General features: G+C 42.9%; 1 long non-coding RNA gene across 1 annotated transcript; it reads right to left on the bottom strand.

Annotated features, from left to right (window-relative positions):
• Positions 1–409: 409 nt before the first annotated feature.
• LOC127697499 (uncharacterized) lies at positions 410–13,336 on the bottom strand. The gene is made up of 4 exons (XR_007980475.1): positions 13,250–13,336; positions 9,805–9,895; positions 8,923–9,009; positions 410–1,033 (listed from the first exon to the last, which is right to left on the bottom strand). It is a non-coding gene; the product is annotated as an uncharacterized LOC127697499 (long non-coding RNA).
• Positions 13,337–14,460: the final 1,124 nt, after the last annotated feature.

The following is a 14,460-nucleotide window of genomic DNA, read 5'->3' as shown; positions in this document are numbered from 1 at the left end:
CAACCTCAGCTCTTATTGTTTTTACTCAGTATTATTCTTTTATGGCTTCCTACATACACAAGCATATTCTCTTCCTTTCTGGGAACTGTGCTGATAGGCCTGCCTGACTTCCCCATGAAAACATGAAAAATATTTACATCTGTGTTTATGAAAGATCTTGATCTATAATTTACTTTTAGAGGGTTTTTTGTCAGATTTTAGTACCACGGTACTTTAGGCTTCATAAATTCGTTTCTGAAGATATTTGTGCAGACTCGTGATTCATTTTTTTTTAAGGTGGTTGGCAGAACAAACAAAGCAGAGAAACATTAGCTGTGCCATAAGTAGGTCACATCTCTTACATTTCGTAGAAATAATCCAAAACCTCAAGTGACAGCTTTCTTGATTTTTAATCTTTTATTCTGTTTTACATACATTGTAATTAAAAGGCATACTTTGAGGCTTTTATTTTTTTTAATGGCCACTAAATTTCTAAAATTAATTCATACTGTTGTTGGAGTGTAAGTCCTTATTTATTGTGCTGTCTTTTAGTCCAATCTGTAAGTATACATTATTTAGGTAATTTTCCTACTCTTTTCACTACTCAGACAACAGTGCTAGGAAGGCTCCTGTAACATGGTCCCAAGTGTGTGTGAATTTCAGGCGGTTGGGAACTGCAATGTTCTTCTGCAAGAGTGGTCTTGCCCATTGAGTCATCTCTCCAGCCACAGCTACTGATAATCTTTCACTTTTCATATAGATCCCAGAAACAGGCAGGTTCAAATTAAATAAACGTTTTGATTTGATTTTCCCTGAACAATAGCGGGGTTTTTTTTCACTTATTAGGCCACATAAAAGGACTCCAAGAAAGCGGTCCAGATGATAGCTCCCATTTTTTAGGTCAATGTAAGGGTCAAGATTGTCCTGGTTATCTTCTCATAAGTGTTCTGAAGCTTATGTCACTGGCCAGAGGTCATATACGTGACCACATCTGGTTGCAAGGCACACAGAAGTACACAGCCCTTTGGCAGCTGCCTAGAGCAAAAATGATATTCTGTAATTAAAGAAAAGGGGAGATGTTAGCAAGAGATCATGTAAATCATGAAGTATATTAGAGCCATTACATAGTTTGTTCTCGTGGAGTAGAGTGGAGAATCCTGGAAGAGTGGGAGAGGAAAGTAGACAAGGAATACCATCAAAATACATTGTGTATTTCCATATAAAATTCTGAAGGAATAAATTTAGGATATTATACTAAATAATCAAACTTATTTAAAGCCTTAATGTAGGGCTGGAGAGATGGCTCAGTGGTAAAGAGCCCTTGCTGTTTCTGCAAGAAACCTGGATTCAGTTCCCAATACCCACATCATGCCTCTTAACCATCCGTAGCTATAGTTCCAGGGGATTCAGTGTCCTCTGTGAATCCTTGAGCACTAAGCACATAGAGCAAAAACATAAATGTAGACAAAATGCACACATAACATCTTAAAGCAAAGGTTGTTTTTGTATGATTTATTTTATTTTTGTATGTGTAGGAAGGTTTTCTCTGTGTGTGTATATGTGTACCTCGTGTGTGCCTATGGATGGTAGTGGGTGCTGGAAATTGAACTCAGGTCCTCTGCAAGAGTAGCAGGTGCTATTAACCGCAGTGCCATCTCTCTGGCCCCAAAAGCAAAAGTCTTAATGGATCAAATCAAATAAAGGTTCAATGCCATTTCATATCCTCCCAAAACCCAGTGGCAAGAATGTCTAGTTTAGAAGAGATGTTTAGAATTAAGGCTTACTTAGGACAGAGGTGACATTTTTCTCAGAGATGTAAGCCATCAATAATACAGAAAGGGAAGAACACTTCTTTTATAATAAGAAAAAAATTAGCCCCCATATACAATATTACTCCAATCATGTTTTATTATGTATAAACATGCTTCCAAATATATATTGAAGCTATAGGTTTTAAATAAATTTAAAAAAATATCCCAGTGCACAGTGTGGAATATCATCCCAAGAGTTCCTGGCCTGGGAAGACACACAGCCGCCTTCTGATTCAGCACAGACCTTTGTCCTTGGCTGCTCACCAGACCAGGGTGGCAAGACCTACTGCTGAAGAAACAGCACATTTCGGATTCAGGGCTCAGAGGAATCAGGCTGGAACTGAGCCAGAAGCTTCCTCTCTGCTGGTAACACTCACAGTTCTGGAAAGTGCTATGTGGGCTCTCGGAGAAGAAGAGTCCTCAGCTGTCTTACACAGCTGTGGATGAGGTCACAGCAGCACCAACCAATCTTTGCTTGACTGCTGGGTAGGCAACCAATGAACCGCCTTCTGGCTGGATCGGAGGCTTGCTCCACAGAAAGGAATCTGTATCCTGGAATTGTAAATCTGACTGGGAAGGTAACAGGCCTTAGGGCTGAAATACTGATCCTTTGCTAAATGGACATGGAGTTAAACTGCCTTCTAAGTATTTAGGTTTATATCCATAGACTAGCATTACTGCCAGCCTTGGTGGGAGATGCTCCTTTCTGTGAGAGGTGATAATGGTCGATGTAGATACTCAGATTCAGACTAAACGCTGTAAGTGAAGGTCGGGTACTCAGTCCCAAATGAGACATCTGTATCACTCCCTTTGAGGCTCAGGGAACGCCACGCAAGAGAGGACAGAGAGGATGTAAGGAGAAAGATGGAGGATGGCAGAGGCCCTATGAAGTCATAGTTTCTGGATGCGACTCTCCTGTTGCAGTTATACCAACTGTGGCCGCTTACACAAAAGTTTGACTCCTGCACATGTGCGTGCAAACACACAAGCACTTGCTCATGAAAGTAGGAGATATGAAAGTAGGAGAGGAACTAGTTGTAAAGAAGGGAGCATCAGGAGCAGGAAGAGAACAAACGAAGGTAATGGGGGGAGTGAGTATGACTGCAATATGTTGTATATATTTATTCAATTGTCAAAAATAAAAGGAAACTGATGGAATATTTATTTTGTTATCCACCTAGCCAATTCCCCTAATAGCAAAACTAATAAGAATGTAGTTGTAATGTTTCCAATACAAAGAAAAAAAAATAAAGCAATTCAATAATGGCTGGGAAGAGGCTCAGCTGATAAGGTGCCCGTCACTCAAGAGTTAGGACCTGAGATCCCCATTGCATACATAAAAAGCTACTACTGCTCTTGAAGCTCTCCTAGGCTGCAGAGCTTTCATAATACCATTGGTGCTGTCCTAGCTTCTTAGGGAGAAAAGTTACTAATAGTGTTACCCAGTTGGAAACCCCACAAGTTACAGTTTGTACTTAGTTTTGCAATACTAGCATGAATGTGGCAGGGGTAGCCAATCACTTTCTGATTACATTTAAGGCTCATGCACATTCCACAGAAGGAAATGGATGTCCAGTTCTATAAATCTGGCCCAAACTGCATGGCCAAGTAGGCTATAAACCCCAGGGAAGATCCCACTACTACTATTTTGCCAATTGGATACAGTATTAAACTGCCTTCTAAATTTGCATCTCTCTACCCATAGATTGGTGCCAGTCTCAGCCCTCTTTAGAGACATCACTTTGTGGACTAGACAGTGGTTGATTTAGAGACTCATTACAGTTAAGGTACAAAGAGTAAGTGTGCAGCGTTTAGCCATACTTTGGGCGTGTCTATGACACTTCCTTCCATCAAGGCTCAGGGAACACTGTGGCGCAAAGGACAGAAAGACTATAAGAGACAGATCAGGGAGGACCGATGCAAAATAGTGTCTTCTGGACATGGCAGGACCATGCATTGATAAACTAACAGCAGCCATGGTGAGCAAAGCAAGATCAAACTCAGTCAACGTTTGTATCATGCATAGGGGAGGATTGCACAAGCCTCCACCCCTAGCTGTGGAGCTGGCCGCTAGGAAGGGATGGTCAGTTTTCTTTAGAGGTGTGGCCCTCGTAAGATGAGTGCCCCATTAGATAGCCTCATGCCCATGGGCGTATAGGGAGCACTGCTTAGACTCAGCGAGTTATTAAAAAAAACATTGCAGGGACATCAAATTGACAGAAGGAACCAAGAAGAGTTGGGGGTGGGGATAAATGAAGGATGAATATGATAAAAATACATTATATAATGCATATGAAATTCTCAAAGAATGAGTTTTAAATTGCACTTAAATAAATAAATAGCAAGCTGAGAGCAGAGGCTCATGTCTGTAATCTTCAGGCCTGGGGAAGCAGAGACTGGTAGATCCTTGGAGCTCACTGGCCAGCCTGCCTAGAGAGAGACACTATCTCAAACAAGTAAGAGTAGGAGAGGAATCAGAAGATACCCGATGTTGACCTCTGGCCTCTACAGTCTGTGTGCATGAAAGGTAGTTAGAAAGATGAATAGATAGGTAGATAGATAGATAGATAGATAGATAGATAGATAGATAGATAGATAGAAAGATGTAATTTTAAAAATATTAAGAGGCGCTAGGGAGGGAGCTGTACATGTGAGTACAATGCCTGTAGAAGCCAAAGGAGGGCACTGGATCCTCTGGAGCTGGAGTTTCAGGCTATGGGAGCCACCTGATGTGAGTCCTGGGAACTGAAATCAGGCCTTCTGCAAGAACGCTATAACTCTTAGCTGTTGAGCATTCTTGCACAGCTCCCTCTTCCCATAATTAAAAATAAAAATAATAGCTGGGCATGGTGGCTCACACCTGTAATCCCAGCACTTGGGAGGCAGAGGCAGGCAGATTTCTGATTTCGAGGCCAGCCTGGTCTACAGAGTGAGTTCCAGGACAGCCAGGGCTACACAGAGAAACCCTGTCTCGAAAAACCAAAATAAAATAAAATAAAAAAATAAAATAAAATAAAAATCTTTCTTTTTGGTCCCCCTTCACCCACACACACACCCCAGAGACCGGATCTTTCTGTGAAACAGTCCAAGTTGTCCTGGAACTAGCTCTGTAGCCAAGGCTAACTCAGAGATCCTCCTGCCTCTGCCTCCCAAGCTCTGGGATTAAAGAACTGTACCACTACCATACAGTCTTAAAAATAAAGCATTTTAAAAGATAACAAAATAATTATAAAAAGTAACTTCTGCCATAGTTTGGAGCCTTCATTACCCAAAGTAATCACAACTACCTGGAGGAAAAATGGAGAAATTACAATGTTGAGAGCATTACCTCCAGCTCTAGAGTCAACAGCACAGAGGCTACGAAATCTTAGAGGAGGATGAAAGAGCAGAATTGTTAGACTGTGGGAAGCACTTAGAGATGTGGAAGACATTTTTTTAAATATAGATCTGAAAACTAGCATGATAAAATGCCTCCTAACAGGAGAGGAGACACTCTAGACTCACAGGCCCTCCCTTTAACTACCAGTATTGAAATGAAGGTCCCCAAGAAACTGGAACTTCCCCAGGAGTCTCGTTGTGGCTGAATCCACTGAAAGACCAAAGCCTTAGACTCAATTCAAATTTAGATTAAATAATTTAGTCTTACTGTTAGCAGGACAGCAGATTTAGAGCCAAACAGTATACTGCACAGAAGCATGAGGGTAAGGTAGGATTTTAAAGGCAGATATCAGAAAGGTGTGCCTTACATCCACGAACTCCACAGTTGGACAGCAAAATTATTTTTCCTCATTTGTTCCTTACTTTCCTGATATCTTAATAAAAAAGACAATCTCATCCCTTTCCCGTAGCAATGAGCAGGTAAGCAAAGGCAGCTAGCTAGCTGTTAATACCTCACAGCCCATTAGCCTATCTTATCTCACCTGAAGGCCATTGGGCTCTCCCAGGTGTTCCAGAACAAAAGGTCAGCAGACCTTAGGGGATTCCTGGTTCCACATTAAGTATTATCCAGGGGACCTGTAAATCATCACTTAGGTCTGAACACTAAAGGTTAGGACAGAGTTGTTCATTGCTGGGCAGGCAAAAACACAGGGCCATCAGGTTAGGGTTGGCTGTCCTATCCTCACAGTCCCATGACAGAGGAAGGAGAGGCTGATCCCTGATGGTAGTAGCCACAGGGGGAACTTGTCTCCCAGAAGGAGATTTTACACAGTTCTGACAACATATCAGACCAACCTACAGGACAGACCTTTTTTTTTTTTTTTTTTTTTTTTGGTTTTTCAAGACAGGGTTTCTCTGTGAAGTTGTGTGGCTGTCCTGGAACTCACTCTGTAGACCAGGCTGGCCTCGAACTCAGAGATCCGCCTGCCTCTGCCTCCCAAGTGCTGGGATTAAAGGCTTGAGCCACCACCACCCGGCTGCAGGACAGACTTAATCTAGACAAAGATGAGTCAATTGATGGGATCTCCCCATGACCCAGACCACTCTTGATGCATACCTCTTGTTCCCTATTTAACTTAAGCCTAAACTTCCTGTCGGTATCTCAAAATATGCCGGGTATCTGTATTGGGTCCTCTTTCCAATATGACCACATTGATTAAATCTCCTTTATCTGCTTTTCACTATTTGACTTTTTTAATTAGTACATCGCAGATGAGTGGCCGAGAACAACTTGTTAGGTTTACCAAAGCTCGAGCTTTTACATGACAAACTCCAGTAAGAGAACAGCCTTTGAGAAGGAATCCTATCTGAACACCAGGAAGCCTGAGTCTCCAAACGTAATCTAGCAAACACCTTCCTTAAAGAAGCAGAAGACACTTGAGGAAACAAGGACCTTATTGGACAGAACGCCATTCAAGCTTCGTATATAAAGAGAGGAGCAATGATGTCAATCATGTGTGCAAGAATCATGAAACAAAAATAGCTTCCATTTACTGAGCAAATAGCAAGTTTGAACACAGAAATAAATACTTATATAAGCAATGATGCTTACAATGCACTGGGAATTACTGAAATTCTCTCACAGTCTTAAGAATGCGCCCCCATTTTAAACATGAAAAAGCTGAAGGGTAAACAGGAAAGCTAATTCAAGGTACAAGCACATGATAAAGAACCCCAAAACCTAACCCAAGTTTATCTGAGTTTAAAGCCCACTTGTTAGCCAAGCCTCTTCTTTCTTTTACTTTTGTTCCCTTATTTCTCAAGTGTGTGTGTGTGTGTGTGTGTGTATGTGTGTGTGTGTGTGTGTGGATGTGTGTGTTTTCTATCAGAGTACAATTTGCATGAGTCAAGTCTCTATTTCTACCCTGTGGGTCCTGGGACTTGAACCAAGGTCTTCTGCCTTGGCAGCAAGAACCTTTTCCCACTAAACCATCACATGAGCCCTCAGGAGCTACTCGGGTATTAAAAGAATGGATACAAAAGATTAACAGGATAATACTTAGGGAAAGCCAAGGTTTTAAAAAACATAAAGACAACAGAGATTATTGTTTTCTTTGTGTTCAGTGAGGCAAGAGGCAAAGGAAGTCTAGGCTAACTGTTCAAGGCAGAGCCAGTCAAGGGAGCACTACAAAACGTTTGCAAATGCTAGACACCAACTAGGAATCATAAAAGCAAGTCCCATTGAATATAGATTTACATTTTTGATGGATTTACAGAATAAGTAATGCAGTGTAGCTTGGTCCGAGAAAACCTTTGACTAACGAGATCACCACATTCTCCCAGGGAAGCTTCTGAAACCCGGGGTGAATTCCTGGCTCACTAAGCGTCTGAGCCCTGAGAAGCTTAAATGAGCATGTTAGTTTGTAGGCGAGGTGAACCTCACTTCTGTCCTCTTCAGCATTTGGAACTTTCTTTGGTCTGAGCCGACTTGTCATCACTCACATGAATGATCCGAAGCTGGTTCAAGAAGCAGAAGTATTTTAATGGCAAGCTGAAGCTAGCAAGGCAGATGTGGTATAGATCTATAAATTCCTTCCTGCCCAAAAATCATTTGTAATAGCACAAGATGAGAGAGGTGTGTTGGCTTCCAGTACACACACACACACACACACACACACACACACACACACACACGAGAGGGAGGATGGGGTGATAGCCAATAACCTCTCAGAAAACAACAATCAGCCAACAAGGACAGAACCTGCCCAAGGGTCTCTGGGGCCTTTGCTTGTTTGCAGATGTATAGCTCCCCAAATTAAGGAAGAAAGTGTTGGTACTATATCTGCAACCTATATTCTGTATTTAGGAGTAATATTTTATATTGATAAAATAAACAAATTACTCAAAGATCCCCAACAAATAAAAATCTGTCAGTAGCATCTTGTTAGTTTTTCACCAGTATAACAAGATTATCTGAGAGAAGCAACTTAAAAGGAGGAATATGGGATGGGCTGTAGCTACAGAAGAGAGACATCTGATAGAGTTTTAAAATAGTAGTCACACACCAAGAAAGGGGACTGGTCTATCTCTAAAAGTCATACAGAAAGCTACCCTCAACCCCTAAGCCATATGGGTAGGTCAGGGTCCTATAGTACAAACTGGCCTCCGGGGGTAACTTTCAGGAAGGAATATGGGAGTGGTTGTTTCTTAGAACCCTAAAATATCCAACTGTACATAGAAGAACTTGTGACTTTGGCCTAGTTGTTTTGACTGACCACAGATGAGGCCTCAGGCATGTCTGCACCCCGCCAGGGTTGAATGGAAGTTAATTTGCATGTGACTAAAGAGATTACCGGGAGCAGAAGATAGTGTCCCCTCTTAGATGCCCAGTCTTTGGGTTACTGTTAGAACAGCTCTCAGACATCTACCTGCTGCTGAGGCTGTGGGGAAGCCAGTCACTCAGCATTACTGATGGGCCTACTCAGTGACACAGATGCTCTAGACTGCAGATTAGTGACGCTGTTAAAACTGAACACGAAGCTACATGTGACCTAGGAATCGCATGCTTAGGCATTCATCCTGTGAGCCTTTAGAGCAAGCCAGGTTATTTTTAACACTCAAAAACTGGAAACACAGCCTGGGATGATGGCACAGGCCCATACCCTAAGCTACTTGGGAGGTTGAGGCAGGAGCATCATAAAGTCAAGGCTTGCCTGGTCACATGAAGGGTTCAAATCCAGCTGACACAACTTACCACAACTCTGACTAAAGTACAAATACTGACAAGGGCTGATGACGAAGTTCTATGGTAGAAAACTTGCTTTAGGTTCAATTTTCAGTACTGAAAAGCAAAGCAAACAAACAAAAATAAACCACAATACAACTAGAGACAACCCAAACATCCTACAAAGAAAGAATGCTTACATCATAAACTGTGCTGTGGCCACACCATGGGACACTATCCACTGAGAAATAGAACAGTTTCAATGAATTCCCAAAGAACTAGAAAATTACTCAGAATAAAAAAAAAAGTCTGATTCAAAAGTCATGTAATATATGATTCTCTCGGTGTCATTTTCTCAAAATGATAAATTTGTAAAAACACAGAACAGACTTGTAAATTCCCTAGGTCAAGGGCTAAAGGTAAGAGTCTTTTAAAAGTCAACATGGAGGCTGGAGAGACAGCTCGGTGGTTAAGGTTGCGTCCAAAAGACCCAAATTCACTTCTCTATTTCTTTATTTCTCTATTTCTATATTATTAGCTGTATATGATACTGAAGTTATCTCAAAATGAGAAAAGTTTTCATTTTAAGCTGTAGGATAGAAGATAAAGGTAAGAGAATGGAAGGATAGTGGACAATCTGGCTCCATTTAGCAGGAAAGACTCGTTCTAATGAAAAGTTCAGGCGTGTTGACCATTCAGAGTTTTAGATTCAAGAGAACAAGGAATTGCATCTACCTGGAGCATGGCTGGGTCACTGCTGCCTAAGTCACACTGCCTGGCATAGTAGGCTTGGTAATTGGGAGTAGGACCCACCTCCATCTAAAGAAGAACATGCAGACACTGAGGAACTGTGGGCTGTCCAATATACTTACTTGATCAGCTTTAAATACAAAGGATTTATCCAGAAATTACCTTGACTCCATTATGTTCCTGAGTTCAAGAGAGCAGGAGGGTCCTTGGCTATGTAGAGTTCAAGGTCAGCCTTGCATATACTGGAGATAATCTCAAAAATGCAAAGGAAAGGAAGAAAGAAAAAAAAGAAAACTTAGCCAGATGTGGTGGCACACACCTTTAGTTCTGGCGCTCAGGAGGCACAGGCCAGCAGAACTCTATGAGTTCAAGGCCACACTGGTCTATAGAATGAGTTCCAGGACAGACAAGGCTGTTGTTACACAGAGAAACCCTATCTTGGGGAAAAGTGGGAGGAGGATGAGGGTGGGAGGATTGAGCTCAAAGTGAAAGGACTGCCTTTTCCAGTTATAAAACTTTATGTGACTCAAAACCTGAAGATTAGGAAATGGTGGTAAAATCTAGAGAGGGGTTAGAGTGTGACCCCATGTCCTCAATAGGACCTGCTTCACCATCCGGCTGACACCATAGGCTGGCCCAAGGACCCTTGTGCAGCCTAGGGAAACAACGCCAGGCCCTTTGGTGTGTGTGTGTGTGTGTGTGTGTGTGTGTGTAAGATAAATCTCGAGTATCTCAAGTTAATTCAGAACTGTCAGGTCCAAAGGAAACTCCATTTCCCCAAATTCCAAAAGGCAAAGGGGACAAAAGGCTGCTGAGCTGCCCGTGAACATAGCAGTGCCCATGGTGGCCCTGGTGGCCCTGGGTACCACAGGAACCTGTCACACAGTCCAAAGTCCGTGCATCCTAGCTCTTCCCACCTCCTCCTTTCCCCTAACCTCCCTCCAGCTCACGGGCTCCCGCCGCCCCACCCCACCCCCAGCTACTCGGTGTCCTTATAACCCTGCTATTTCTCCCTGCCTTTGTCTTCTGCTCTCTATCTCCCTCCTGCTGGGCGCTCCCACATTCTATACCCAACTCCTGCTTCTCTTATGGTCATGTTCAGTCTGCTACTTTCTCTCTCTGCCCTAGACTCTATTGAATGCCTCTGACCTCTCTCTCTCTCTCTCTCTGTCTCTCTCTCTCTGTCTCTGTCTCTCTCTGTCTCTCTCTGTCTCTCTGTCTCTCTGTCTCTCTCTCTCTCTCTCTCTCTCTCTCTCTCTCTCTCTCTCTCTCACACACACACACACACACAATAAAAATCTTCCCCTTAACAAGAACATGGAGTAGTCAGGCCCTCAGTTTATACAAAAACTAGCCAAGGATAACGAACATTTTTCAAAATAGTTTTATTTATTTGGTTAGCTGGTTGGTTAGTTGGTTGGTTGGTTGGTTGGTTGGTTGGTTGGTTGGTTAGTTGGTTCTTTTTGAGAACTCCATTCATGCATCTACACTACTGTCTGTCAACCTTGAACTTTTGATCCTCCTGGGTACTCTTCCAGAGGACCTGAGTTCAATCCCCAGCACCTACCTCCTAAGTGCTAAGATTACAGACAGGGATTTGGGGATCTGGTAAAGTCCTCATCAGATGTGTATTGTTTAACAAGGGCATGGCCATGGCCATGACTACAATACCTAGCCTCAGCTCCACAGGTGTGGCAAACCCTGCTAGGCTCAGGGACATGGTAATGCCTCCTCTCCTGGTCTGAGTGATATCGCCTACAGAACATGCGCACCCTAGCTTTCTCCCCCAGATTTACGCTCCTCTACAGAGCCTGTCCTTACTGAGATTGGCTAAATCTTTCTTCTTGTTCAGCCGTATACCATAGCCCTGCTTCTCATTTATTGTAGATAGTAAGCCTGCCTCCTTAGTCACTGTACATAGAAAAAATGCTGCCCTTCAGGGTGCCATGGCTTCTCCATCAGAGTCCAGTCCATCCAATCCCAGCTTTTCCGTGTCTCTGTGGTTGTCATTTCTTCATTCCCTCATCACTCCTAGTCAAGGTTCAGGGACCCTGGCTGTATAAGGATGAGGCACACAGCCACCATGCCCCCAGTTTACAGCCTGCCCCCTTTGGAACAGGAACAGTACCTCTAAAAATCCTAGGTGTGCAATGATCAGTTGGGAGATTTTGCTTTTTAATACTTTTATTTTGTGTGTATGGATGTCATACCTGCATGTCTCTGTGTGTACCACATGCATGCCTAGTGCCTTCTGAAGCCAGAAGACACGGCGTGATCTCCAGGAACTAGAGTTACAGACAGTTGTGAAGCACCAGGTGGGTGCTGGGAATTGAACTCAGGTCTCTGAAGAGCACCCAGTGTTCTTTACCACCAACCATTGTTCCAGCTCCTGGGGGATTTATTATGTTTATTATTGTTGTTGTTGTTGTTGTTATTGTTATTATTATTATATACTTTTAACATAAATTATTAAGCACACAAAATTTATTTATTTCCTGTTACCAGAGATGCCCAAGTCCCTAACAAATGCAAGCCAGCTGTCCCTAGTTGCTAAGCTGCACCTTCCATTTGGAGATGTGGCAAAAAGAAGGTCATATTTGTCTCATCAAAGAATAGTTCAGAAGCATATTGGAAGCTTTTGCATATGCTTTTCAATTTAGGTGAAGAGAAATTCAGGATTTCAGTTCCTGAGAAAAGTTTGGTGGTGGTGATGGATGTTTTGTTTTGTTTTTTAAATATTGAAAGAAAGCACCAAGTTCAGGGAACCCCATTTTCTTGGAGCTGGAGGAGGCAGAGACGTGCAAGGTCAGATATATGGAGATGTTGGCCCCTGGAAGTCAGGGTGAAAGAGCTGAAATGTGAGTAGTGGAGGGGTGGAGAAATGGCTCACAGGTGAGGACACTCTTGTCACAAGCATAAGAATCCATATAACTTGAGCCGATATCGTTGCACAAGCACCCGCGACCCCAGCACCGGAGCAGAAACAGAAGACTCCCGGGCTTGCTGACTGCTGCCTAGCTCCAAGTGCAGTGAGAGACCTTGTCTCCAGAGAATAAAGGCCGGAAAGTGACATCTTCCTCTGGTTTTGTTCTCTGTGCATGGACACAACCCCTCAAGCATACATGCATACATGCGCACACATACACACACACACACACACACACACACACACTCACCCGGCCTTAGTTGGAGTATAAACGATGACTTATTTCAAGAACCTTGACTACAGAGGAGTCTGGGAAGAACACTGCTCCCAACCTGTTCTCCCTCAGACTGAAGGCAGGAAGCCAACCCATACACTGAACTAAAGGTCATGGTCTATGTACTCCACTATGAACCCTGTACCAGGTTTGCACCCAACGCTCAGTAAGGCAGGGACAACAGAGGAATCAGAGCCCAAGGATCCTGTGTATCCCAGTCACAGAGTAAGGAGTGACCTGGATGGGCACGGGTTCTAGCTTACCCTGAGTCAAGCTCTCAGCCATCCGTCTTCTTCCCTTCCCTGCATCTAACCTAGGGTATGGCCACACCTCCTGGTGGTTATTGGAGGAATCCATTTATGGGATTAAACTAAACCTTAAATGCTTTGGCCTCACGATTGTCTCACCTTCTGGGTAAGAGCCAGGTCAGGAGGCAGGAGGCTGACTGAACCACACAGAAGGACATGCTCACTGTGCTGGGTGAGGGAGGCAGAGCTGTGTACACAAGTCAGAACTGTGTCTAGAAACTAGGGGAAAGGCCACCTTGCTGATTTGGATACGTTCCACCCCTTCCTGCTCCGACAAAAAGGCTGACGGGTGTTGATGTCGACTGACTTAGTGAGGAAAAGGACTGACCAATCCACCCAAGAGATTTTTCGACTGTAGGAGGGAATGAAAATGTATCTTAGAGGAAAAACACATAGCGTGTGAAGTCAAGCACTCTGTGGCGTGTGATAATGGCTCTTGAGGGTGCTGACTGCTGATAACTCAGACGCTGGTCTCTGCAGAAGCTGCGGCACACACAATGACTGTGCAGGTTCTCAAACATCTACCATGTAAAGTGCCTTACCCAACTCTTAGATGCTAGCCACAGTCTCAGACGCTCCTAGGAAGTCTCCCTTTCCAGAATGGTTACTGAGGCCTGAATGTGGACCTGAAAAACTAGAGTGGGTAAACATGCACATAGTGTACACACACACACACACACATACACATTTACACTCACCTAACACACACATATTTGGACACACATACATAAACCATACTTGCAGAAACAGAAATATATTCACCACAAATATATGCAGTACACATATAGTAACACTCACTCCACACAGAAACAGACACACAAATACACAAAGTCATGGATACCACACACACCATCATACAACACTCAATAATACCAAACATAGAAACATATAATACATATATGTGGTATGCATCACATACATATACCACAGAGACACACATGTCATATGCACTAGATCACCACAATGTATACATACAGAGACAAAATGACACAAAGCTTTGGTTATCTCTGAATATTGGAGATAAGAATAAAAAAAAAGAGGAAAGAAAATTAAAATGCAGCAAAAATGTTATAAACACAAAGAATCATTGTTTAAAATGGACATATAAGATTCATAAGAGAGTAGTACCAGGAACATAGTTGACATGTAATGGGTTGTTCTGTTCTAACAAGTTTTTGTTGTTGTTTTGTTTTTTTCAAGACAGGGTTTCTCTGTGTAGTTCTGGCTGTCCTAGTCCTTGTAGACCAGGGAGGCCACAAACTCAGAGATTCTCCAGTCTCTTGCCTCTCAAATGCTGAGTTTAAAGGTGA

The sequence above is a fragment of the Apodemus sylvaticus genome, chromosome 12 (genome assembly GCF_947179515.1).
Source record: "Apodemus sylvaticus chromosome 12, mApoSyl1.1, whole genome shotgun sequence".
NCBI lineage: Eukaryota > Metazoa > Chordata > Mammalia > Rodentia > Muridae > Apodemus > Apodemus sylvaticus.
The sequence above is the reverse complement of the archived record's forward strand: the minus strand, read 5'-3'. Positions and strand labels throughout refer to the sequence as shown.